We start from the raw sequence: 25491 nt of genomic DNA, 5'->3' as shown, positions 1-25491 counted from the left end.
GGCCTCGCACCTTCTGATGCATCAGGTAGGTGCACAATAGCATAGCCTAACCCTCTGTACTTTGGTCTATATTGATGCGGGACATAGACAGCCAGCTGATGACCAATCCATTAGTGCAATGGATGGCTGGAAGCATTTGTCTTTGCCTTTGCAATACCACAGAAGCAATGCATGGTCAATGTACAGCAATGACACACCTGTGTGAACAGCCAGGAGACCCCCCCCCCCCCATGTTATGTTACATAGTTACATAGTTAGTACGGTCGAAAAAAGACATATGTCCATCAAGTTCAACCAGGGAATTAAGGGGTAGGGGTGTGGCGCGATATTGGGGAAGGGATGAGATTTTATATTTCTTTATAAGCATTAATCTTATTTTGTCAATTAGGAACATTCAGCACCCACCCGCTATCAAGGCAGCTGCCTATCATGTCATGCCCTACCTGCACAGGTGTGCTGGCTACTCAAATGATCCAATTAAGGAGGCCATTTAGTCAGCAGCAGCAGAAGTCCTGTGCCTGGACGCTCCAACAGCGGCCAGACACAAGCAGAAGCAGAAGCAGCAGAAGCAGCAGCAGCCACCACCTTTTGTTTTTTGGCTGCAGCAGCAGCAAGGCCCACAGGGCTGGCTAGCTGGCTAGCCAGCAAGCAGGTAGCAATGAAAGTAGGAATCTTTCTTTTTAACCCTGTAAGGGGGTGGTGCACTGTACCCGAAGATACTGCCATATCGGGTCAATGCATAGGGCGACGGAAGCAAGCTTCGAAATCGGCCCCCGTTCTCAAAAATCCATTTAATATATGGTCCCCAGATAGGGGACGTATCAGATATTAAACTGATAAGAACAGATACTACACTTGATCTTAGCCAAAAGGCCGAGAAGCGATAACCGTGAAAGGGGCGGGCCCAACAAGGTGCCCTTCATGGGCACTATCACTGCTTGCTGTCAGGGAGGCTGCCAGACAATTTTCCATGCACACTCTGGGCTGGGGGGCAGTCAACCACCAGTACACACAGCAGAACCTAAACCCATACCATTATTGCTAAGCAGCAAGACAGGGGCCCATTGCACTCCCACGGGGCCTTTTTAAATGCAATCCATAACCCGGATTTGCCAGGAACCCTTCTTACTCCTCCTACTTGCATGTGACACCGGGCTTAGGATCTGCATAGGAAACACACACACAAGCACACACCTACCTTTGTTGCCTGCAGATGCCTCCTTGGCTGTCCCCAAACGGTATCAAACCAACACCCACGGGAAGCTGTAAGCATAGAGGACATGCCTGCACCCCATTGGACTTACCTGTGTGGGTTAAACCCGGGTTATTTGACAACCTATGGCGGTGATGGTTCTGCTCAGGCAGAGCAGTGCTGATGCTCCTCATAAAGCTGTCGCTGCTGTGAAGGTTCTAGGTGACATCACAAATCCCTATGGTTACATACACAACAAAGCTGGGTTGTTGTTGTTTACACTCTGCAAGGCCTGTGGAAGTGAGTGACATCATAGCACTGTAGTTCTGAGGGTTCTAGATGGATGCAACAATCTCCTGTTGCTTCTATGAAGGCCATAATAGACGACATCACCAAACAGCTCCATAGTCACATACACAGCAAAGGAGAGATGTTGTTTACACCTAGTGATGTCAGTGGTATTGAGTGACATCACAGCACAGTGCTAAGGCTCCTGGGCCTGGACACAGCAGCGGCTGCAATATCTCAACGGAGAATACGTTTATATATATGTGTGTGTGTGCGCGTATATATATATATATATATATATATATATATATATATATATATATATTCTCCGCCGAAATCACTTTTAAACCCATTTCCACCTTTTTTTCCCTTCTCTTCCTCTTACTTTTTTTTCACGTTTTTTTACGTTTTTCTCCTTTTCGCCTCTTTTCTGGGCGTATTATTCTTCTTTTTCTTCTTTTTTTTCGTCTAATGCATACCCCATCAGTGCAGCAATGCTTATTCAATACCGCCAGCAGATGGAGACACTGGGGGATAATTTTCTAAGGATTTATACTGATTTTTCCTGTCTGAATTTGTCGCACAGAAAGTTGCAGGCCAAATATGTGTGACATTTCTGCGACTTTAGCTTCTAGAGCATTTTTACAACATTATACATAGGTGCTGAATACATAAAAAGCGACTGTTCAGCGACAGACAAGTCGCATCGGCTGAAAGTAGGCCAGAATGTCAGTCCATGTTGGAGCAGGTTTAGATACAGTCTAAAGTATAGATCTCAAAGTCTGTGCACAGAATTTAGCAAGGGCCTCGCACCTTCTGATGCATCAGGTAGGTGCACAATAGCATAGCCTAACCCTCTGTACTTTGGTCTATATTGATGCGGGACATAGACAGCCAGCTGATGACCAATCCATTAGTGCAATGGATGGCTGGAAGCATTTGTCTTTGCCTTTGCAATACCACAGAAGCAATGCATGGTCAATGTACAGCAATGACACACCTGTGTGAACAGCCAGGAGACCCCCCCCCCCCCCCATGTTATGTTACATAGTTACATAGTTAGTACGGTCGAAAAAAGACATATGTCCATCAAGTTCAACCAGGGAATTAAGGGGTAGGGGTGTGGCGCGATATTGGGGAAGGGATGAGATTTTATATTTCTTCATAAGCATTAATCTTATTTTGTCAATTAGGAACATTCAGCACCCACCCGCTATCAAGGCAGCTGCCTATCATGTCATGCCCTACCTGCACAGGTGTGCTGGCTACTCAAATGATCCAATTAAGGAGGCCATTTAGTCAGCAGCAGCAGAAGTCCTGTGCCTGGACGCTCCAACAGCGGCCAGACACAAGCAGAAGCAGAAGCAGCAGAAGCAGCAGCAGCACCACCTTTTGTTTTTTGGCTGCAGCAGCAGCAAGGCCAACAGGGCTGGCTAGCTGGCTAGCCAGCAAGCAGGTAGCAATGAAAGTAGGAATCTTTCTTTTTAACCCTGTAAGGGGGTGGTGCACTGTACCCGAAGATACTGCCATATCGGGTCAATGCATAGGGCGACGGAAGCAAGCTTCGAAATCGGCCCCCGTTCTCAAAAATCCATTTAATATATGGTCCCCAGATAGGGGACGTATCAGATATTAAACTGATAAGAACAGATTTTTTTTTTTTTTTTTTCCTCAGTTACAGACTATTGTTCAAGCGATCATCAGGTCACCTACCAAAACTCATCACTTCTAAACAAAGTCTGAAAAAACATCATGCGGAAAAATATCTCAATAAGAAAACTATAAGAGAAGCACAAATTCAAAACCTTGATCAGGATACTTACAACTTTCTCCATTCCTTGTATCTCCAAATCTTTTCAGCCTCTTCCTCTCCCATTCTCTTCTTGTCAAATAGAAAAATAATAAACAACCTTCCAAAAAAAAGTCTCTTCAACTCCCTTGGAGAAATACACACATTTTTAAAAACAAGCAGGTTTCTAGAATCCCATAAAACTTCTTTAAAAACAGAAAATACAATCCAGCTTTCACGTGTGTCCTCTCTCCTGCTAAAATCCTGACCAATAAAAATCTTCTCAAAATTAAAATCAACATATCCCGTGATTGCAGAAAAAAACCTCTGTAGAAGCATAAAAAATTCTCTTGCATAAAAACAGTTCCAAAATAAGTGCACTGTATCCTCCCTGCCTCCACAACCCTCTCTTGGACATTTCTCGCTCACTCTTATTCCTCGTCCATTCAGGAAAGCTCTGGTTGGGAGGCAGCCATGAAAAGTCATCCAGTTTACATCTCTCTGTCTATTGGATAATCCTCTAACATTAAAAAGATTCCAGATCTTCACAGACTGAGCAGTAGTGCAGAATGGTACTTCATATAATCTCTCATTTTTTCTTATTTCATTTTCAATTTTCTTTTTCTCAGGTTTTCCCAGGGAACTCAAACCAAATTGATCACTGAAAGATCTGAGAACCACATAGAAGGTAGGTATAACTTGCGCTATTGGTCTCCTCAGATCCTTCTCACACCAGCCCCATTTGGAAAACAACCATCCTGCCAAATACCTGCTCATGTCTGCCACCCAATTATTGCACTGAGACACTTTATAAATTAAAAGAAAGTAATGAGTCTTTAAAAACAGATTAATATCCGGGAAATTATATCCGCCTTTCTTCACGCTCTTCATCACTTCCTCCCTCTTCATCTTTTCCATCTTTGAACCCCAGAAAAAAATAAACAACTTCCTTGTCATCCTTCTGGTCCATAATTTGCCGGGTGGGAAAACCATTGCAGTATATAATAGTAGTGGCAAAATTACTGCCTTTAAAATCAGAACTTTACCTTTAAGGGACAAGTTTCTCAATTTCCAAAAAGATAATTTCTTCTCTATCTTCTCCTCCAACTTCTCATAACTTTTCCCTCCTTTTAGATTTTTTTCAAAAACAACCCCTAACACTTCAATATCTTCCTTCTCATCCACGCCATCCACCACCACTTTTCCTTGCTTTCCAAAATTACTCAATTGGCACTTCCCCCAATTGACTTTCATACCAGCAATACAACAAAAAATCTTTACATGCAAATTCACTCTATTAAGATCAGCTTGGGAAGTGCAAGTAAAAACCACATCATCCATGTAACTTAAAACCTTCAAATTCCTTCCATTACTTCCCGGGATAAAAACACCACTCACACATTTGTCCTTCTGTACATTTTTGAGCAAGGCCTCAATGACACAAATGAATAAAATTGGGGAGAGTGGGCATCCCTGTCGTACTCCTGATAAAATATTAAAACCCGGCCCCACATGTCCATTGACTAAAATCTGACTTGTTGCCCCATAATAAAAACTTTTAATCACAAACAGTAGCTTCTCAGGAATACCCATATGCTTTAAAACCATAAACAAAAAATCATGAGCAACTCTGTCATAAGCTTTTTCAAAATCAATGGATTCCACAAAAAGTGCATTCTTATTAAAATTACTATAATAAATAGAGTCTCTTAAAACTAATAAATTATCAGTTATTCTCCTATTTGGCACTGCACAAACTTGGTATTCTCCAACAAGGTGCTCAACTATGTCACTCATCCTGTTCGCCACAATCTTTGCAATGATCTTATAATCTGTATTCAATAATGTGATCGGCCTCCAGTTTTTCAAATCTCTTTCATCACCTTTCTTATGTATCAAGGTAATAACTCCTTTCTTCATAGACTCCGCTAAAATACCTGAGTTAAAAACATATTGCACCACCCGTGTAAAATCTTGCTTTAAAATATGCCAAAAAACTGAATAAAACTCAAAGGGGAGGCCATCACAGCCCGGTGTCTTCCCTTTCGCTGTCTTGTCCAGAGCCTGCTTGATCTCCCCTTCACAAACTTCCTCAATTAAAAATGCACTTTTTCCTTCAGGGACATTATTCTCTAAAATATTACAATAATCATTCATCTCCGTCTCACTGGCTCTGCTCTTATTACTAAAAAGTGTTTCATAAAATCTGCCAATCTCCTTCACCATCTCATCACCAACAACTTCCCCTGTAGGAGTTAAAACAGACTTAAAAACACCCCTAGCATTAAAACATTTTTTAAAGAAATATCTTGTACATTGTTCATTTTCCTCCAAATGTTGAACTTTGGATTTAAAAACAATATTTCTACCTCTTTCCAACAACCTGTTCTTCATCTCAATTTTCACCTTCTCAATTTCCTCCTCCACCTCCACACCAACATGTTTAAACTTAAAGAGAGTTTCTAAACGTGAGATAAGCCTTTCATAACCCCTCCTCTTTTCTTGTGCCCTCCTTATGCAAATGAACTTAAAATACTTAGCAAACTCACTTTTTGCCCAATCCCACCAAGCTAAAACATTACTAAAAACAGATTGTTTAGAAGTACAAGATAAAAAAAAATCTTTAAAACCGGCCATTACTTCTTCATCTTCTAATAGACTTACATTTAATTTCCAGAGCCCTCTACCAAAATGAAAGGACTCTGCAATACTTATTTCTGCCGACACCATCTTATGATCTGAGAAAGTTGACATCATTTGATTGCACCGGACCACCTTAATCCCCTCAGAGACAAGAATGTAATCAATCCGGGATTTACAGCGGCCACTATCTGATATATAGGTGTATCTTTCATCAGTGCTAACCATCAGTCCAACATCAGAATAATGTAAGTCTTGAATAATTTGGTTTAAAACATTTGAAGTAATATCAGTTCTAACCTTAGCAGAGCTCTCACGATCATTGACGGATCTAATGCAGTTAAAATCACCAACAATAATAGTACCATCACGACCAGGAATAAAAAGTTTAAGAGACTCTAAAAATAACACACGTGCCTGTTTTTCTGCTGGCGCATATACATTAAAAACTCTCATTCTCTGGCCTAAAAACTGAAAATTTAAAACCATACAACGACCTGGTACTAAAACTTGGCAATTTAAAACTTTAATGTCCCTGTTACACAATAAAATCCCCACACCTTCATTTTTATTCTCTGTGCATGTAGACCAAAAAGACTGCCCTCTCTTCCATTCATCTACATAAGGTGCAGACTTAATTGCACACTCCTGTAAACAAAATATATCTCCCTTCACATTCTCCAAAAAATCAAAAACTGCTGCTCTTCTGATGGTTGTTCCTATACTCCGAACATTAAGAGTAGCCACAACCAATGCCATTAAAAAGGAAAGAAGGCAATCCATTTTCTTAACATCCATTTTAACTAGAAGTTAGTATTCTGACCTTCAACCTTCCTTAGCAGCATCCCATAGCAATCAGGCGACCCCACTTGAGAGTCCCTGTCCATCATTTTCTCACCTCCATACACAGGATCCGTCTGATCCCCTGACCAACTCCCTTTCTTACACCTTTTACTTTTACCTTGAAAGCCTCCATTTGCATCTTCATCTTCATCTTCCCCCTCCTCCTCCTCCTTCTCCTCCTCTTCAGATGTTACATTCTCCTCCCCACTAATCACCCTCTGCCCAGGTGTTAGGGATCTCTCACTCTCATTCTCCTGAAACTCCATCCCCTCCTCCTCCCCCACCACTGGGTTTGGGCATTCAAAATCCTCAATTGTTTCTTCACATGGGGGAACCTCCCTACACACAGTCTCCACACTCTCCACCACTTTCTCTTTTTTCCCTTTACGTGCTTTCTTCTTACTGACCTCAGTAAACTCTTCACCAACACCAGTCTCCTCACAATGCACACCAGTGGAGTCACCCTCCTCCCCTTTTCCAGATTTTTCCTGAGTATTCATGTGCTGCACTGTCACACCTGCTGCACTCCCTTTTACAGAGTTCTCGTCAATCACCTGAGTCACCTCAGCATTCACACCAAAAACACGTGGAAATGGCCTTTCTCCTCTTTCCTCTCTTCTATTTCCTGCTGCGTCAGCATAGCTCATTTTCTTTCTATACCATAAACTGCATCCTCTAGCCAAATGCTCCTCACTACCACAGATATCACACGTTTTCTTCTCAGTACATTCACCCGAGTTGTGACCTGATTTCCCACAATTCCTGCAGCATACTCCTTGCTCAGGGCAAGACTCCTGTACATGTCCATAAGCGTGACAACGTCTACAGTACTGCAACTGTCCTTCATAAAAACAAAAACCTCTTTCTCCTCCAATAGAAAATACCTGTGGTATACTCTTCCTTCCCTCTTCCATTCCTTCGTCCTTTTTAAATTTTACAACAAATTTCCTTTTACAATTAAAGTACCCATGTCTGTTCTTGAGTCTTCCAAGAAATTTAACTTCATCACAATATCGGTACAAAAAATTGGTCACCATCTCATCCGAAACCTTCGGGTTGTACATATGGACTATAACAACCTTAGACATATTCATGAATAATGGCTCCACTTTCACCTTACTCATTATAGCTGGCTCATTCCTCCTCTTCATCACTTCTAAGTCCATGTAGACCCTCTGGCAAACCTCAGAATCATAAAAGGTTATATCGTAAATCCCTTGCCTAGGGAAGTCTTGCATAGCGATTACATGCCATACCTGAAGGTACTGGAGCTTGCGAAGAATCTCCAGCACAACTTGATCCAATCCAATCGTCCCCCGGTGTTCGCCAGGAACGTAAATCCGCACCGTATCCTCGAGTCCTCGAGTCCTCTCTCCGCTCATTTTTGCAGGTTAAGATACCCACTATCGCAACCCAGTAACAATCCAGGGCCCCCCCGCAAAAGAGGGCCCCGATCACCACCCCTTCCGACTCCTACCCTGCCCGGTAAACCGCACAGGATCTTAGCCAAAAGGCCGAGAAGCGATAACCGTGAAAGGGGCGGGCCCAACAAGGTGCCCTTCATGGGCACTATCACTGCTTGCTGTCAGGGAGACTGCCAGACAATTTTCCATGCACACTCTGGGCTGGGGGGCAGTCAACCACCAGTACACACAGCAGAACCTAAACCCATACCATTATTGCTAAGCAGCAAGACAGGGGCCCATTGCACTCCCACGGGGCCTTTTTAAATGCAATCCATAACCCGGACTTGCCAGGAACCCTTCTTACTCCTCCTACTTGCATGTGACACTGGGCTTAGGATCTGCATAGGAAACACACACACAAGCACACACCTACCTTTGTTGCCTGCAGATGCCTCCTTGGCTGTCCCCAAACGGTATCAAACCAACACCCACGGGAAGCTGTAAGCATAGAGGACATGCCTGCACCCCATTGGACTTACCTGTGTGGGTTAAACCCGGGTTATTTGACAACCTATGGCGGTGATGGTTCTGCTCAGGCAGAGCAGTGCTGATGCTCCTCATAAAGCTGTCGCTGCTGTGAAGGTTCTAGGTGACATCACAAATCCCTATGGTTACATACACAACAAAGCTGGGTTGTTGTTGTTTACACTCTGCAAGGCCTGTGGAAGTGAGTGACATCATAGCACTGTAGTTCTGAGGGTTCTAGATGGATGCAACAATCTCCTGTTGCTTCTATGAAGGCCATAATAGACGACATCACCAAACAGCTCCATAGTCACATACACAGCAAAGGAGAGATGTTGTTTACACCTAGTGATGTCAGTGGTATTGAGTGACATCACAGCACAGTGCTAAGGCTCCTGGGCCTGGACACAGCAGCGGCTGCAATATCTCAACGGAGAATACGTTTATATATATGTGTGTGTGTGCGCGTATATATATATATATATATATATATATATATATATATATATATTCTCCGCCGAAATCACTTTTAAACCCATTTCCACCTTTTTTTCCCTTCTCTTCCTCTTACTTTTTTTTCACGTTTTTTTACGTTTTTCTCCTTTTCGCCTCTTTTCTGGGCGTATTATTCTTCTTTTTCTTCTTTTTTTTCGTCTAATGCATACCCCATCAGTGCAGCAATGCTTATTCAATACCGCCAGCAGATGGAGACACTGGGGGATAATTTTCTAAGGATTTATACTGATTTTTCCTGTCTGAATTTGTCGCACAGAAAGTTGCAGGCCAAATATGTGTGACATTTCTGCGACTTTAGCTTCTAGAGCATTTTTACAACATTATACATAGGTGCTGAATACATAAAAAGCGACTGTTCAGCGACAGACAAGTCGCATCGGCTGAAAGTAGGCCAGAATGTCAGTCCATGTTGGAGCAGGTTTAGATACAGTCTAAAGTATAGATCTCAAAGTCTGTGCACAGAATTTAGCAAGGGCCTCGCACCTTCTGATGCATCAGGTAGGTGCACAATAGCATAGCCTAACCCTCTGTACTTTGGTCTATATTGATGCGGGACATAGACAGCCAGCTGATGACCAATCCATTAGTGCAATGGATGGCTGGAAGCATTTGTCTTTGCCTTTGCAATACCACAGAAGCAATGCATGGTCAATGTACAGCAATGACACACCTGTGTGAACAGCCAGGAGACCCCCCCCCCCCCCCATGTTATGTTACATAGTTACATAGTTAGTACGGTCGAAAAAAGACATATGTCCATCAAGTTCAACCAGGGAATTAAGGGGTAGGGGTGTGGCGCGATATTGGGGAAGGGATGAGATTTTATATTTCTTCATAAGCATTAATCTTATTTTGTCAATTAGGAACATTCAGCACCCACCCGCTATCAAGGCAGCTGCCTATCATGTCATGCCCTACCTGCACAGGTGTGCTGGCTACTCAAATGATCCAATTAAGGAGGCCATTTAGTCAGCAGCAGCAGAAGTCCTGTGCCTGGACGCTCCAACAGCGGCCAGACACAAGCAGAAGCAGAAGCAGAAGCAGCAGAAGCAGCAGCAGCACACCACCTTTTGTTTTTTGGCTGCAGCAGCAGCAAGGCCCACAGGGCTGGCTAGCTGGCTAGCCAGCAAGCAGGTAGCAATGAAAGTAGGAATCTTTCTTTTTAACCCTGTAAGGGGGTGGTGCACTGTACCCGAAGATACTGCCATATCGGGTCAATGCATAGGGCGACGGAAGCAAGCTTCGAAATCGGCCCCCGTTCTCAAAAATCCATTTAATATATGGTCCCCAGATAGGGGACGTATCAGATATTAAACTGATAAGAACAGATACTACACTTGATCTTAGCCAAAAGGCCGAGAAGCGATAACCGTGAAAGGGGCGGGCCCAACAAGGTGCCCTTCATGGGCACTATCACTGCTTGCTGTCAGGGAGGCTGCCAGACAATTTTCCATGCACACTCTGGGCTGGGGGGGCAGTCAACCACCAGTACACACAGCAGAACCTAAACCCATACCATTATTGCTAAGCAGCAAGACAGGGGCCCATTGCACTCCCACGGGGCCTTTTTTAAATGCAATCCATAACCCGGATTTGCCAGGAACCCTTCTTACTCCTCCTACTTGCATGTGACACTGGGCTTAGGATCTGCATAGGAAACACACACACAAGCACACACCTACCTTTGTTGCCTGCAGATGCCTCCTTGGCTGTCCCCCAAACGGTATCAAACCAACACCCACGGGAAGCTGTAAGCATAGAGGACATGCCTGCACCCCATTGGACTTACCTGTGTGGGTTAAACCCGGGTTATTTGACAACCTATGGCGGTGATGGTTCTGCTCAGGCAGAGCAGTGCTGATGCTCCTCATAAAGCTGTCGCTGCTGTGAAGGTTCTAGGTGACATCACAAATCCCTATGGTTACATACACAACAAAGCTGGGTTGTTGTTGTTTACACTCTGCAAGGCCTGTGGAAATGAGTGACATCATAGCACTGTAGTTCTGAGGGTTCTAGATGGATGCAACAATCTCCTGTTGCTTCTATGAAGGCCATAATAGACGACATCATACCAAACAGCTCCATAGTCACATACACAGCAAAGGAGAGATGTTGTTTACACCTAGTGATGTCAGTGGTATTGAGTGACATCACAGCACAGTGCTAAGGCTCCTGGCCTGGACACAGCAGCGGCTGCAATATCTCAACGGAGAATACGTTTATATATATGTGTGTGTGTGCGCGTATATATATATATATATATATATATATATATATATATATATATATATTTCTCCGCCGAAATCACTTTTAAACCCATTTCCACCTTTTTTTCCCTTCTCTTCCTCTTACTTTTTTTTCACGTTTTTTTTACGTTTTTCTCCTTTTCGCCTCTTTTCTGGGCGTATTATTCTTCTTTTTCTTCTTTTTTTTCGTCTAATGCATACCCCATCAGTGCAGCAATGCTTATTCAATACCGCCAGCAGATGGAGACACTGGGGATAATTTTCTAAGGATTTATACTGATTTTTCCTGTCTGAATTTGTCGCACAGAAAGTTGCAGGCCAAATATGTGTGACATTTCTGCGACTTTAGCTTCTAGAGCATTTTTACAACATTATACATAGGTGCTGAATACATAAAAAGCGACTGTTCAGCGACAGACAAGTCGCATCGGCTGAAAGTAGGCCAGAATGTCAGTCCATGTTGGAGCAGGTTTAGATACAGTCTAAAGTATAGATCTCAAAGTCTGTGCACAGAATTTAGCAAGGGCCTCGCACCTTCTGATGCATCAGGTAGGTGCACAATAGCATAGCCTAACCCTCTGTACTTTGGTCTATATTGATGCGGGACATAGACAGCCAGCTGATGACCAATCCATTAGTGCAATGGATGGCTGGAAGCATTTGTCTTTGCCTTTGCAATACCACAGAAGCAATGCATGGTCAATGTACAGCAATGACACACCTGTGTGAACAGCCAGGAGACCCCCCCCCCCCCCCCCCATGTTATGTTACATAGTTACATAGTTAGTACGGTCGAAAAAAGACATATGTCCATCAAGTTCAACCAGGGAATTAAGGGGTAGGGGTGTGGCGCGATATTGGGGAAGGGATGAGATTTTATATTTCTTCATGAGCATTAATCTTATTTGTCAATTAGGAACATTCAGCACCCACCCGCTATCAAGGCAGCTGCCTATCATGTCATGCCCTACCTGCACAGGTGTGCTGGCTACTCAAATGATCCAATTAAGGAGGCCATTTAGTCAGCAGCAGCAGAAGTCCTGTGCCTGGACGCTCCAACAGCGGCCAGACACAAGCAGAAGCAGAAGCAGAAGCAGCAGAAGCAGCAGCAGCACCACCTTTTGTTTTTTGGCTGCAGCAGCAGCAAGGCCCACAGGGCTGGCTAGCTGGCTAGCCAGCAAGCAGGTAGCAATGAAAGTAGGAATCTTTCTTTTTAACCCTGTAAGGGGGTGGTGCACTGTACCCGAAGATACTGCCATATCGGGTCAATGCATAGGGCGACGGAAGCAAGCTTCGAAATCGGCCCCCGTTCTCAAAAATCCATTTAATATATGGTCCCCAGATAGGGGACGTATCAGATATTAAACTGATAAGAACAGATTTTTTTTTTTTTAAGTTAGCCCTCAGAACTCAATCAGAGCTCCAAGATCTTATATGGACTCGATTGTTTTGTTCATCATCAGGTAACACTTTTATTTATTCCTAAAAAAAGACAAATTGAAATAAAATATTATAACAACAATAAAAATAATAAACATTCCAAAATTATAACAAATTCATTCCCTTTCTCCGGGCGTAAACTGCCAAGTAATCAATTAAACCATAGGTTAAGCTTCCTTTTTCCATTTCCCCTTTTTACTGGGATGGCCAACCAGGCCGGTATTTTATAAGTTACCATAAATCGATCCACGTCAGGGCGAAAAGAATCATAAACTTTGTTTCTTACTGCAGGCAACTTGGCTTTAAAGGTGGATAATAGATTATCCAGGTCCTGTAAGAACAATTCTCTTTCCTCATCTGGAGCTCTCTCCAAAATAGTTTGGAAAGACCCTGAATATCCTCTTAAATCTCTCACCGGCTCTTCATTTTTCTTTTTACTCTTATGCTCTCCAATGTTCTTTTCTTCTACTATCATCTCTTTTCCAACAATTTTTGGCTCTTGGGTTACCACAGATCTTTTAATTTCTGGCTCTTGTTCAGAAACTTCTTCTTCTCTTTTCTTCTTCCTCTTTGGACAGTTCACATACATGTGACCAATTTTGTTACATAAATTACATTTACTTTTTTGGCTACAGGATTCGATTTCATGACCTTCTTTTTGGCATTTTTGGCACCACATTGAGGTGCACTCTTCCTTTAAATGGCCATATTTCTTGCATTTTCTACAGAAATTCTGCATACCTGCAAAAAACATATCTCCATTGATAACCCCTATTTTAAAACGGGCAGGGGGATAAAGAACTCTTCCATCTGCGTCTTCCTTGAACTTTACTTTAAATCTCCACTTTGTTGTCCAGACTCCATACTGATTATAAATTTTCCCAAGTGGCGCAATTTCCTCACAAAATTGGGTCAAAAGAATTATAATATCCTCCTCAGGGACGTAAGGACTATACATCCTCACCGTTAAAATTCTTTCTCTCCTGGGAAAGTGGGGAATGACTTCCACGCCCTCCCACACTGGATCAGACTTGATTGTCTCAAATTTCTTCCAAAATAAATCATAATCCTCTTCGGAAACCAAAATAACATCAAAGCACCCTTTCTTTGGAAATTCCAACATGGAAAGGATTTGTGTCTTTGCAATTTCCAAAACTCCAAAAAGAATTTCCTCCATTACAAAGGAAAGTCCTCTTCTTTTCTTCTCAAGGTCTTTCAGCAGGATCCGGACCCCATTCTTGATCTTCCCAAAAAAAGGAACCTCCTCTCCAACAGATTGAGAGGTGTCCATGATCTCTTCCATCTTCAATAGGCGTGTCCAGGCAGGGACAGAAAAACACTCCCCCACCAAAGAGTGGGCAGTGAAGGGTGATCGCCTCCCGTTGTCTGGGGACTAAGCCGGCTCCCTAATAGCAGCAGGGGGGTGAAGTCCCTCCGTTAAGAAGGACGATCCCCCCAGGCCAAGGAGCCGGGTACCCCAGACACCCTCTGACCAGACCAAGTGAGCAGATACTACACTTGATCTTAGCCAAAAGGCCGAGAAGCGATAACCGTGAAAGGGGCGGGCCCAACAAGGTGCCCTTCATGGGCACTATCACTGCTTGCTGTCAGGGAGGCTGCCAGACAATTTTCCATGCACACTCTGGGCTGGGGGGCAGTCAACCACCAGTACACACAGCAGAACCTAAACCCATACCATTATTGCTAAGCAGCAAGACAGGGGCCCATTGCACTCCCACGGGGCCTTTTTAAATGCAATCCATAACCCGGATTTGCCAGGAACCCTTCTTACTCCTCCTACTTGCATGTGACACTGGGCTTAGGATCTGCATAGGAAACACACACACAAGCACACACCTACCTTTGTTGCCTGCAGATGCCTCCTTGGCTGTCCCCAAACGGTATCAAACCAACACCCACGGGAAGCTGTAAGCATAGAGGACATGCCTGCACCCCATTGGACTTACCTGTGTGGGTTAAACCCGGGTTATTTGACAACCTATGGCGGTGATGGTTCTGCTCAGGCAGAGCAGTGCTGATGCTCCTCATAAAGCTGTCGCTGCTGTGAAGGTTCTAGGTGACATCACAAATCCCTATGGTTACATACACAACAAAGCTGGGTTGTTGTTGTTTACAGTCTGCAAGGCCTGTGGAAGTGAGTGACATCATAGCACTGTAGTTCTGAGGGTTCTAGATGGATGCAACAATCTCCTGTTGCTTCTATGAAGGCCATAATAGACGACATCACCAAACAGCTCCATAGTCACATACACAGCAAAGGAGAGATGTTGTTTACACCTAGTGATGTCAGTGGTATTGAGTGACATCACAGCACAGTGCTAAGGCTCCTGGGCCTGGACACAGCAGCGGCTGCAATATCTCAACGGAGAATACGTTTATATATATGTGTGTGTGTGCGCGTATATATATATATATATATATATATATATATATTTCTCCGCCGAAATCACTTTTAAACCCATTTCCACCTTTTTTTCCCTTCTCTTCCTCTTACTTTTTTTTCACGTTTTTTTACGTTTTTCTCCTTTTCGCCTCTTTTCTGGGCGTATTATTCTTCTTTTTCTTCTTTTTTTTCGTCTAATGCATACCCCATCAGTGCAGCAATGCTTATTCAATACCGCCAGCAGATGGAGACACTGGGGGATAATTTTCTAAGGATTTATACTGATTTTTCCTGTCTGAATTTGTCGCACAGAAAGTTGCAGGCCAAATATGTGTGACATTTCTGCGACTTTAGCTTCTAGAGCATTTTTACAACATTATACATAGGTGCTGAATACATAAAAAGCGACTGTTCAGCGACAGACAAGTCGCATCGGCTGAAAGTAGGCCAGAATGTCAGTCCATGTTGGAGCAGGTTTAGATACAGTCTAAAGTATAGATCTCAAAGTCTGTGCACAGAATTTAGCAAGGGCCTCGCACCTTCTGATGCATCAGGTAGGTGCACAATAGCATAGCCTAACCCTCTGTACTTTGGTCTATATTGATGCGGGACATAGACAGCCAGCTGATGACCAATCCATTAGTGCAATGGATGGCTGGAAGCATTTGTCTTTGCCTTTGCAATACCACAGAAGCAATGCATGGTCAATGTACAGCAATGACACACCTGTGTGAACAGCCAGGAGACCCCCCCCCCCCCCATGTTATGTTACATAGTTACATAGTTAGTACGGTCGAAAAAAGACATATGTCCATCAAGTTCAACCAGGGAATTAAGGGGTAGGGGTGTGGCGCGATATTGGGGAAGGGATGAGATTTTATATTTCTTTATAAGCATTAATCTTATTTTGTCAATTAGGAACATTCAGCACCCACCCGCTATCAAGGCAGCTGCCTATCATGTCATGCCCTACCTGCACAGGTGTGCTGGCTACTCAAATGATCCAATTAAGGAGGCCATTTAGTCAGCAGCAGCAGAAGTCCTGTGCCTGGACGCTCCAACAGCGGCCAGACACAAGCAGAAGCAGAAGCAGCAGAAGCAGCAGCAGCACCACCTTTTGTTTTTTGGCTGCAGCAGCAGCAAGGCCCACAGGGCTGGCTAGCTGGCTAGCCAGCAAGCAGGTAGCAATGAAAGTAGGAATCTTTCTTTTTAACCCTGTAAGGGGGTGGTGCACTGTACCCGAAGATACTGCCATATCGGGTCAATGCATAGGGCGACGGAAGCAAGCTTCGAAATCGGCCCCCGTTCTCAAAAATCCATTTAATATATGGTCCCCAGATAGGGGACGTATCAGATATTAAACTGATAAGAACAGATACTACACTTGATCTTAGCCAAAAGGCCGAGAAGCGATAACCGTGAAAGGGGCGGGCCCAACAAGGTGCCCTTCATGGGCACTATCACTGCTTGCTGTCAGGGAGGCTGCCAGACAATTTTCCATGCACACTCTGGGCTGGGGGGCAGTCAACCACCAGTACACACAGCAGAACCTAAACCCATACCATTATTGCTAAGCAGCAAGACAGGGGCCCATTGCACTCCCACGGGGCCTTTTTAAATGCAATCCATAACCCGGATTTGCCAGGAACCCTTCTTACTCCTCCTACTTGCATGTGACACTGGGCTTAGGATCTGCATAGGAAACACACACACAAGCACACACCTACCTTTGTTGCCTGCAGATGCCTCCTTGGCTGTCCCCAAACGGTATCAAACCAACACCCACGGGAAGCTGTAAGCATAGAGGACATGCCTGCACCCCATTGGACTTACCTGTGTGGGTTAAACCCGGGTTATTTGACAACCTATGGCGGTGATGGTTCTGCTCAGGCAGAGCAGTGCTGATGCTCCTCATAAAGCTGTCGCTGCTGTGAAGGTTCTAGGTGACATCACAAATCCCTATGGTTACATACACAACAAAGCTGGGTTGTTGTTGTTTACACTCTGCAAGGCCTGTGGAAGTGAGTGACATCATAGCACTGTAGTTCTGAGGGTTCTAGATGGATGCAACAATCTCCTGTTGCTTCTATGAAGGCCATAATAGACGACATCACCAAACAGCTCCATAGTCACATACACAGCAAAGGAGAGATGTTGTTTACACCTAGTGATGTCAGTGGTATTAAGTGACATCACAGCACAGTGCTAAGGCTCCTGGGCCTGGACACAGCAGCGGCTGCAATATCTCAACGGAGAATACGTTTATATATATATGTGTGTGTGTGCGCGTATATATATATATATATATATATATATATATATATATATATTTCTCCGCCGAAATCACTTTTAAACCCATTTCCACCTTTTTTTCCCTTCTCTTCCTCTTACTTTTTTTTCACGTTTTTTTACGTTTTTCTCCTTTTCGCCTCTTTTCTGGGCGTATTATTCTTCTTTTTCTTCTTTTTTTTCGTCTAATACATACCCCATCAGTGCAGCAATGCTTATTCAATACCGCCAGCAGATGGAGACACTGGGGGATAATTTTCTAAGGATTTATACTGATTTTTCCTGTCTGAATTTGTCGCACAGAAAGTTGCAGGCCAAATATGTGTGACATTTCTGCGACTTTAGCTTCTAGAGCATTTTTACAACATTATACATAGGTGCTGAATACATAAAAAGCGACTGTTCAGCGACAGACAAGTCGCATCGGCTGAAAGTAGGCCAGAATGTCAGTCCATGTTGGAGCAGGTTTAGATACAGTCTAAAGTATAGATCTCAAAGTCTGTGCACAGAATTTAGCAAGGGCCTCGCACCTTCTGATGCATCAGGTAGGTGCACAATAGCATAGCCTAACCCTCTGTACTTTGGTCTATATTGATGCGGGACATAGACAGCCAGCTGATGACCAATCCATTAGTGCAATGGATGGCTGGAAGCATTTGTCTTTGCCTTTGCAATACCACAGAAGCAATGCATGGTCAATGTACAGCAATGACACACCTGTGTGAACAGCCAGGAGACCCCCCCCTCCCCCCCCCCCATGTTATGTTACATAGTTACATAGTTAGTACGGTCGAAAAAAGACATATGTCCATCAAGTTCAACCAGGGAATTAAGGGGTAGGGGTGTGGCGCGATATTGGGGAAGGGATGAGATTTTATATTTCTTCATAAGCATTAATCTTATTTTGTCAATTAGGAACATTCAGCACCCACCCGCTATCAAGGCAGCTGCCTATCATGTCATGCCCTACCTGCACAGGTGTGCTGGCTACTCAAATGATCCAATTAAGGAGGCCATTTAGTCAGCAGCAGCAGAAGTCCTGTGCCTGGACGCTCCAACAGCGGCCAGACACAAGCAGAAGCAGAAGCAGCAGCAGCACCACCTTTTGTTTTTTGGCTGCAGCAGCAGCAAGGCCCACAGGGCTGGCTAGCTGGCTAGCCAGCAAGCAGGTAGCAATGAAAGTAGGAATCTTTCTTTTTAACCCTGTAAGGGGGTGGTGCACTGTACCCGAAGATACTGCCATATCGGGTCAATGCATAGGGCGACGGAAGCAAGCTTCGAAATCGGCCCCCGTTCTCAAAAATCCATTTAATATATGGTCCCCAGATAGGGGACGTATCAGATATTAAACTGATAAGAACAGATACTACACTTGATCTTAGCCAAAAGGCCGAGAAGCGATAACCGTGAAAGGGGCGGGCCCAACAAGGTGCCCTTCATGGGCACTATCACTGCTTGCTGTCAGGGAGGCTGCCAGACAATTTTCCATGCACACTCTGGGCTGGGGGGCAGTCAACCACCAGTACACACAGCAGAACCTAAACCCATACCATTATTGCTAAGCAGCAAGACAGGGGCCCATTGCACTCCCACGGGGCCTTTTTAAATGCAATCCATAACCCGGATTTGCCAGGAACCCTTCTTACTCCTCCTACTTGCATGTGACACTGGGCTTAGGATCTGCATAGGAAACACACACACAAGCACACACCTACCTTTGTTGCCTGCAGATGCCTCCTTGGCTGTCCCCAAACGGTATCAAACCAACACCCACGGGAAGCTGTAAGCATAGAGGACATGCCTGCACCCCATTGGACTTACCTGTGTGGGTTAAACCCGGGTTATTTGACAACCTATGGCGGTGATGGTTCTGCTCAGGCAGAGCAGTGCTGATGCTCCTCATAAAGCTGTCGCTGCTGTGAAGGTTCTAGGTGACATCACAAATCCCTATGGTTACATACACAACAAAGCTGGGTTGTTGTTGTTTACACTCTGCAAGGCCTGTGGAAGTGAGTGACATCATAGCACTGTAGTTCTGAGGGTTCTAGATGGATGCAACAATCTCCTGTTGCTTCTATGAAGGCCATAATAGACGACATCACCAAACAGCTCCATAGTCACATACACAGCAAAGGAGAGATGTTGTTTACACCTAGTGATGTCAGTGGTATTGAGTGACATCACAGCACAGTGCTAAGGCTCCTGGGCCTGGACACAGCAGCGGCTGCAATATCTCAACGGAGAATACGTTTATATATATGTGTGTGTGTGCGCGTATATATATATATATATATATATATATATATATATATATATATTTCTCCGCCGAAATCACTTTTAAACCCATTTCCACCTTTTTTTCCCTTCTCTTCCTCTTACTTTTTTTTCACGTTTTTTTACGTTTTTCTCCTTTTCGCCTCTTTTCTGGGCGTATTATTCTTCTTTTTCTTCTTTTTTTTCGTCTAATGCATACCCCATCAGTGCAGCAATGCTTATTCAATACCGCCAGCAGATGGAGACACTGGGGGATAATTTTCTAAGGATTTATACTGATTTTTCCTGTCTGAATTTGTCGCACAGAAAGTTGCAGGCCAAATATGTGTGACATTTCTGCGACTTTAGCTTCTAGAGCATTTTTACAACATTATACATAGGTGCTGAATACATAAAAAGCGACTGTTCAGCGACAGACAAGTCGCATCGGCTGAAAGTAGGCCAGAATGTCAGTCCATGTTGGAGCAGGTTTAGATACAGTCTAAAGTATAGATCTCAAAGTCTGTGCACAGAATTTAGCAAGGGCCTCGCACCTTCTGATGCATCAGGTAGGTGCACAATAGCATAGCCTAACCCTCTGTACTTTGGTCTATATTGATGCGGGACATAGACAGCCAGCTGATGACCAATCCATTAGTGCAATGGATGGCTGGAAGCATTTGTCTTTGCCTTTGCAATACCACAGAAGCAATGCATGGTCAATGTACAGCAATGACACACCTGTGTGAACAGCCAGGAGACCCCCCCCCCCCCCCCATGTTATGTTACATAGTTACATAGTTAGTACGGTCGAAAAAAGACATATGTCCATCAAGTTCAAGCAGGGAATTAAGGGGTAGGGGTGTGGCGCGATATTGGGGAAGGGATGAGATTTTATATTTCTTCATAAGCATTAATCTTATTTTGTCAATTAGGAACATTCAGCACCCACCCGCTATCAAGGCAGCTGCCTATCATGTCATGCCCTACCTGCACAGGTGTGCTGGCTACTCAAATGATCCAATTAAGGAGGCCATTTAGTCAGCAGCAGCAGAAGTCCTGTGCCTGGACGCTCCAACAGCGGCCAGACACAAGCAGAAGCAGAAGCAGCAGAAGCAGCAGCAGCACCACCTTTTGTTTTTTGGCTGCAGCAGCAGCAAGGCCCACAGGGCGGGCTAGCTGGCTAGCCAGCAAGCAGGTAGCAATGAAAGTAGGAATCTTTCTTTTTAACCCTGTAAGGGGGTGGTGCACTGTACCCGAAGATACTGCCATATCGGGTCAATGCATAGGGCGACGGAAGCAAGCTTCGAAATCGGCCCCCGTTCTCAAAAATCCATTTAATATATGGTCCCCAGATAGGGGACGTATCAGATATTAAACTGATAAGAACAGATACTACACTTGATCTTAGCCAAAAGGCCGAGAAGCGATAACCGTGAAAGGGGCGGGCCCAACAAGGTGCCCTTCATGGGCACTATCACTGCTTGCTGTCAGGGAGGCTACCAGACAATTTTCCATGCACTCTCTGGGCTGGGGGGCAGTCAACCACCAGTACACACAGCAGAACCTAAACCCATACCATTATTGCTAAGCAGCAAGACAGGGGCCCATTGCACTCCCACGGGGCCTTTTTAAATGCAATCCATAACCCGGATTTGCCAGGAACCCTTCTTACTCCTCCTACTTGCATGTGACACTGGGCTTAGGATCTGCATAGGAAACACACACACAAGCACACACCTACCTTTGTTGCCTGCAGATGCCTCCTTGGCTGTCCCCAAACGGTATCAAACCAACACCCACGGGAAGCTGTAAGCATAGAGGACATGCCTGCACCCCATTGGACTTACCTGTGTGGGTTAAACCCGGGTTATTTGACAACCTATGGCGGTGATGGTTCTGCTCAGGCAGAGCAGTGCTGATGCTCCTCATAAAGCTGTCGCTGCTGTGAAGGTTCTAGGTGACATCACAAATCCCTATGGTTACATACACAACAAAGCTGGGTTGTTGTTGTTTACAGTCTGCAAGGCCTGTGGAAGTGAGTGACATCATAGCACTGTAGTTCTGAGGGTTCTAGATGGATGCAACAATCTCCTGTTGCTTCTATGAAGGCCATAATAGACGACATCACCAAACAGCTCCATAGTCACATACACAGCAAAGGAGAGATGTTGTTTACACCTAGTGATGTCAGTGGTATTGAGTGACATCACAGCACAGTGCTAAGGCTCCTGGGCCTGGACACAGCAGCGGCTGCAATATCTCAACGGAGAATACGTTTATATATATGTGTGTGTGTGCGCGTATATATATTCCGTTCAGTCATTACAAGTCGTACAATAAATTACAGTCACACAAAGCATGATAGTACAATACACAGCAAAGGTTCCCTAAGCTATACATCGCACACCATGCTACTCTAACATTCAGCTCAATCCTGCAATAGAAAAGCACAAGAGATCAAACAAAAACCAAATAATACAATCTGTGATCGGGGTAGGGGTGTGGGCGACTATGTGGGGGTAGGGAGGGGGCGGATCACAGGGCCAAACTGTTGGGCTGTATCTTCAGGGAGACATGGGAGAAGGAGAGGGGTCTTCACTCCTCTTCTTCCTCATCAACGGCCGAGCTGTCCAAGATGTAATAGTCTCTAAGCAGGTTCTTGATGAACCTGCGGCAGTCCCGGACGGACATGTTTTCCCTGTTGATCACGAGGCGGTTCCTGGCAAGCCACACTGCGTCCTTAAAACAGTTCATAAGGCGCCAGGCCTCCTGGATGGCCTCCACGTCGTGGGTCCCAGGGAACAGGCCGTAAAGCACCGAATGGTACGATAGGCAGCTCCTGGGCACTGAGTCTCTGAGTTCCTGTTCTAGGGCGTCCAACAGACCCTGTGCAAAGGGGCACTGCCAAAACACGTGGAAAGATGTTTCCTCCACGTAGGGGCAACGGGGGCAGTACCGGGTCTTGCACAGGTTGCGGGCATGCATGAATGACCTGAGAGAGAGACCTCCCATGACGGCCATCCACGACAAGTCCTTGTGTCCATTGGTAAGCCGCTTTGAGGCCACATTGTTCCAAACTGTCTCTGCAGTGGCTGCGGGGAGTCCCGGAACCAGCTCGGTCGAGTCCTTAGCTCGGATGAGCTTGTGGATTGTCTTTGGCTTCCATAGGTCTGGTTTCAGTCCTTCCAGCTGGTGCTCCCTCACAAACCGGACAACATCCCCATAGAACCAGGGAGTGTTCCAGTTGTAAGGGATGGAGCTGTCCCACTTGTCCCAGCCCAGCTGTCTCCAGAGGGGCATGAGAAGCAAGCGAGACATGGACCTGCCCGCTGAGCCAGTCTTTTCAACAAGAGTCCGCTGCACCGTGACACATGCAAAGGAGGCCCTCAGCAGAGCGGGGATGTCGGGTATTCCCTTCCCACCCTTGCGGGGTTCCTTGTACATCACGGTCCTCTTGACTCTGTCCATTTTGCCCCAGACGAAGCCAAACACTGTCCGGGTGATGGCCTTGCAAACGGTGGTATGGGGAGGCCAGGCCTGTGCGGTATATTGGAGCACAGGCAAAACTTCACTCCGCAGGACAAGTGCCTTGCCTTCCATCGTGAGCTTTCTGGAGCTCCACAGTCCGATCTTTGAGTTTATCCTTCCTAGTCGGTCTTGCCAAGACTTAAGGGCCGCTCCTTCCTTCCCGAACCAGACTCCAAGAATTTGAATGAAGTCCGGCTTAACGGCAAAGGGGAAGGGGGCGGAAGAAGCCATGTGCCACTTCCCGAAGAGCATGGCCTCCGACTTCCCGCAGTTGACTTTTGCCCCCGAAGCTCTGCCGAAGTCCTCGCAGGTCTGGACGAGTGCAGTCACCGAACGCTGGTCAGCGCAGAAGACGGTCACGTCGTCCATGTAGAGCGAGCACTTGACCTCGTGGCGATCTGGTCCTGGTGCGGTGATCCCTCTGATCTCTCCATTCTGCCGGATAGTCTCAGCGAAGAGCTCTATAACACAAACAAAAAGGAGAGGTGAAAGAGGGCAGCCTTGTCTAACCCCTGAAAGAATAGGAAAGGGGTCAGTCTTCCAGCCGTTCACCAACACCGTGCTGTAAATGTCAAAATACATAACGTTAACAAAAGAGCAAAACATCTTCCCCAGACCCAGCCTGCGCAAAACCCTGTCCATGAATGCGTGGGAGACACGGTCGAACGCCTTCTCCTGATCTAAGCTGACCAGGGCGGCGCGGCCCCCGCGGTCCTGGATGTAATGGACCGTGTCTCTCACAAGGGCAAGGCTGTCGGCAATCCTGCGGCCAGGAATGCTGCAGGTCTGGTCCGGATGGACGATCTGCCCCATGACAGGTTTCAGCCTGTTGGCCAGCACCTTGGCGAGGATCTTGTAGTCCACGTTCAGGAGAGAGATGGGACGCCAGTTTTTCAGGTCACATCTCTCCCCCTTCCGCTTATACAAGATCGTGATCATCCCTTCCCTCAACGACGGAGGCATTCTGCCCCCCACCACCATCTCCTCGTACACCTCCAACAGGTCCGGACAGATCAGGTCACCCAGCGCTACGTAGAGCTCGGCCGGGAGACCGTCACTGCCCGGGGTCCTGCCGGGCTTAAAGGATTTAGCGGCAGAGAGCAGCTCCCCCACCGTCAAGGGATCGTCCATAGCCGCCGCACCTGCGGGATCAACAACGTTAGTGACACCTGACAGGAACCTCTCGGCGGCTTCGGGGTCGGATGACTTGGGGGCGTAGAGGTTGCTGTAGAAGTCGTGGACGACCCCCACCACTTCCTCCTTGCCGCTCCTCATGTGTCCGGTCTCATCTCGTAGCTCAGTCAGGGGCGTGTGGCCGGCATGGAGCTTCCTGAAAAAGAAAGAGTTACATTTCTCACCCTTCTCCAGGTTCTCCACCTTGGAACGAAAGACGATTCGCTTGGATTCCTCCTCAAAGTGCCTTTTCAAGCTCTTTTTGGTCTCCTCCAGCTCCTCCCTGACGTCCCAGCCACACTGGAGCAGGTCCTGCAGGGACCGCAGCTCGCGCTGCAGTTTCCTCAAGTCCCACTTCTTCGCACACGCCTGTTGTCTGCCTTTTGCCTGAAAGAAACAACGGAATTCGACTTTAACATATTCCCACCAATCGCTGATGCACTTGAACAGACATTTGTCATTTCGCCATACAAGGTAAGCATCCCTAAGTTCCTCCATGACCTCCCTCTGCTCCAACAGGGCACAATTCAACTTCCAGGAGCCCGGGCCAGGTGGGAATCCATGGCCCAGAGTCCCCCGGAATCGAATGGCCCTGTGGTCAGAGAAGAAGCAGGGGACCATAGAGTACGACACCTTTCTGACTGTTCTCGAAGTGAAGATGAAGTCTATCCGAGAACGGAGCGAGCCATCGGGGCGGCTCCACGTATAGTTTACGGAGCCGTTCCCGATGGACCCGACAACGTCCTGCAAGGATGCCTCCGTCACCATCTCATTCAGCAGTTTAGACGTCACGTCCAGGTTGGCGGATGTGCCAGAACTGCGCCCTTCCACCTCAATGGGGCAGTTGAAGTCACCACCCAACACTACTGCTCTAGTGGTGGCGAGTTCAGCCCGCAGGGCCTGGAGAACCTCCAGTCGGACATCCCTCTCAGGGGAGGCATACACGTTGATGAGCC

The 25491-nt window shown here is 45.8% G+C and overlaps 6 non-coding genes and 2 pseudogenes across 6 annotated transcripts; all 8 read right to left on the bottom strand.

Moving 5' to 3' along the window:
* Positions 1-694: 694 nt before the first annotated feature.
* LOC130349123 (U2 spliceosomal RNA) lies at positions 695-885 on the bottom strand. Its single transcript, XR_008886527.1, has one exon. It is a non-coding gene; the product is annotated as a U2 spliceosomal RNA (small nuclear RNA).
* Positions 886-2978: 2093 nt separating this feature from the next.
* Positions 2979-3178, bottom strand: LOC130349277 (U2 spliceosomal RNA). Its single transcript, XR_008886663.1, has one exon. It is a non-coding gene; the product is annotated as a U2 spliceosomal RNA (small nuclear RNA).
* Positions 3179-10375: 7197 nt separating this feature from the next.
* On the bottom strand, positions 10376-10566 carry LOC130349122 (U2 spliceosomal RNA). The gene has a single exon (XR_008886526.1). It is a non-coding gene; the product is annotated as a U2 spliceosomal RNA (small nuclear RNA).
* A 2106-nt stretch (positions 10567-12672) lies between these two features.
* On the bottom strand, positions 12673-12845 carry LOC130349279 (U2 spliceosomal RNA; annotated as a pseudogene).
* A 1451-nt stretch (positions 12846-14296) lies between these two features.
* On the bottom strand, positions 14297-14433 carry LOC130349313 (U2 spliceosomal RNA; annotated as a pseudogene).
* A 2079-nt stretch (positions 14434-16512) lies between these two features.
* Positions 16513-16703, bottom strand: LOC130349120 (U2 spliceosomal RNA). The gene has a single exon (XR_008886524.1). It is a non-coding gene; the product is annotated as a U2 spliceosomal RNA (small nuclear RNA).
* Positions 16704-18789: 2086 nt separating this feature from the next.
* LOC130349119 (U2 spliceosomal RNA) lies at positions 18790-18980 on the bottom strand. The gene has a single exon (XR_008886523.1). It is a non-coding gene; the product is annotated as a U2 spliceosomal RNA (small nuclear RNA).
* A 2091-nt stretch (positions 18981-21071) lies between these two features.
* Positions 21072-21262, bottom strand: LOC130349118 (U2 spliceosomal RNA). Its single transcript, XR_008886522.1, has one exon. It is a non-coding gene; the product is annotated as a U2 spliceosomal RNA (small nuclear RNA).
* Between the last annotated feature and the right edge of the window lie 4229 nt (positions 21263-25491).

Source organism: Hyla sarda, unplaced genomic scaffold (assembly GCF_029499605.1).
Source record: "Hyla sarda isolate aHylSar1 unplaced genomic scaffold, aHylSar1.hap1 scaffold_91, whole genome shotgun sequence".
Taxonomy (NCBI): Eukaryota; Metazoa; Chordata; class Amphibia; order Anura; family Hylidae; genus Hyla; species Hyla sarda.
This window is presented reverse-complemented; position numbering and strand designations above follow the sequence as displayed.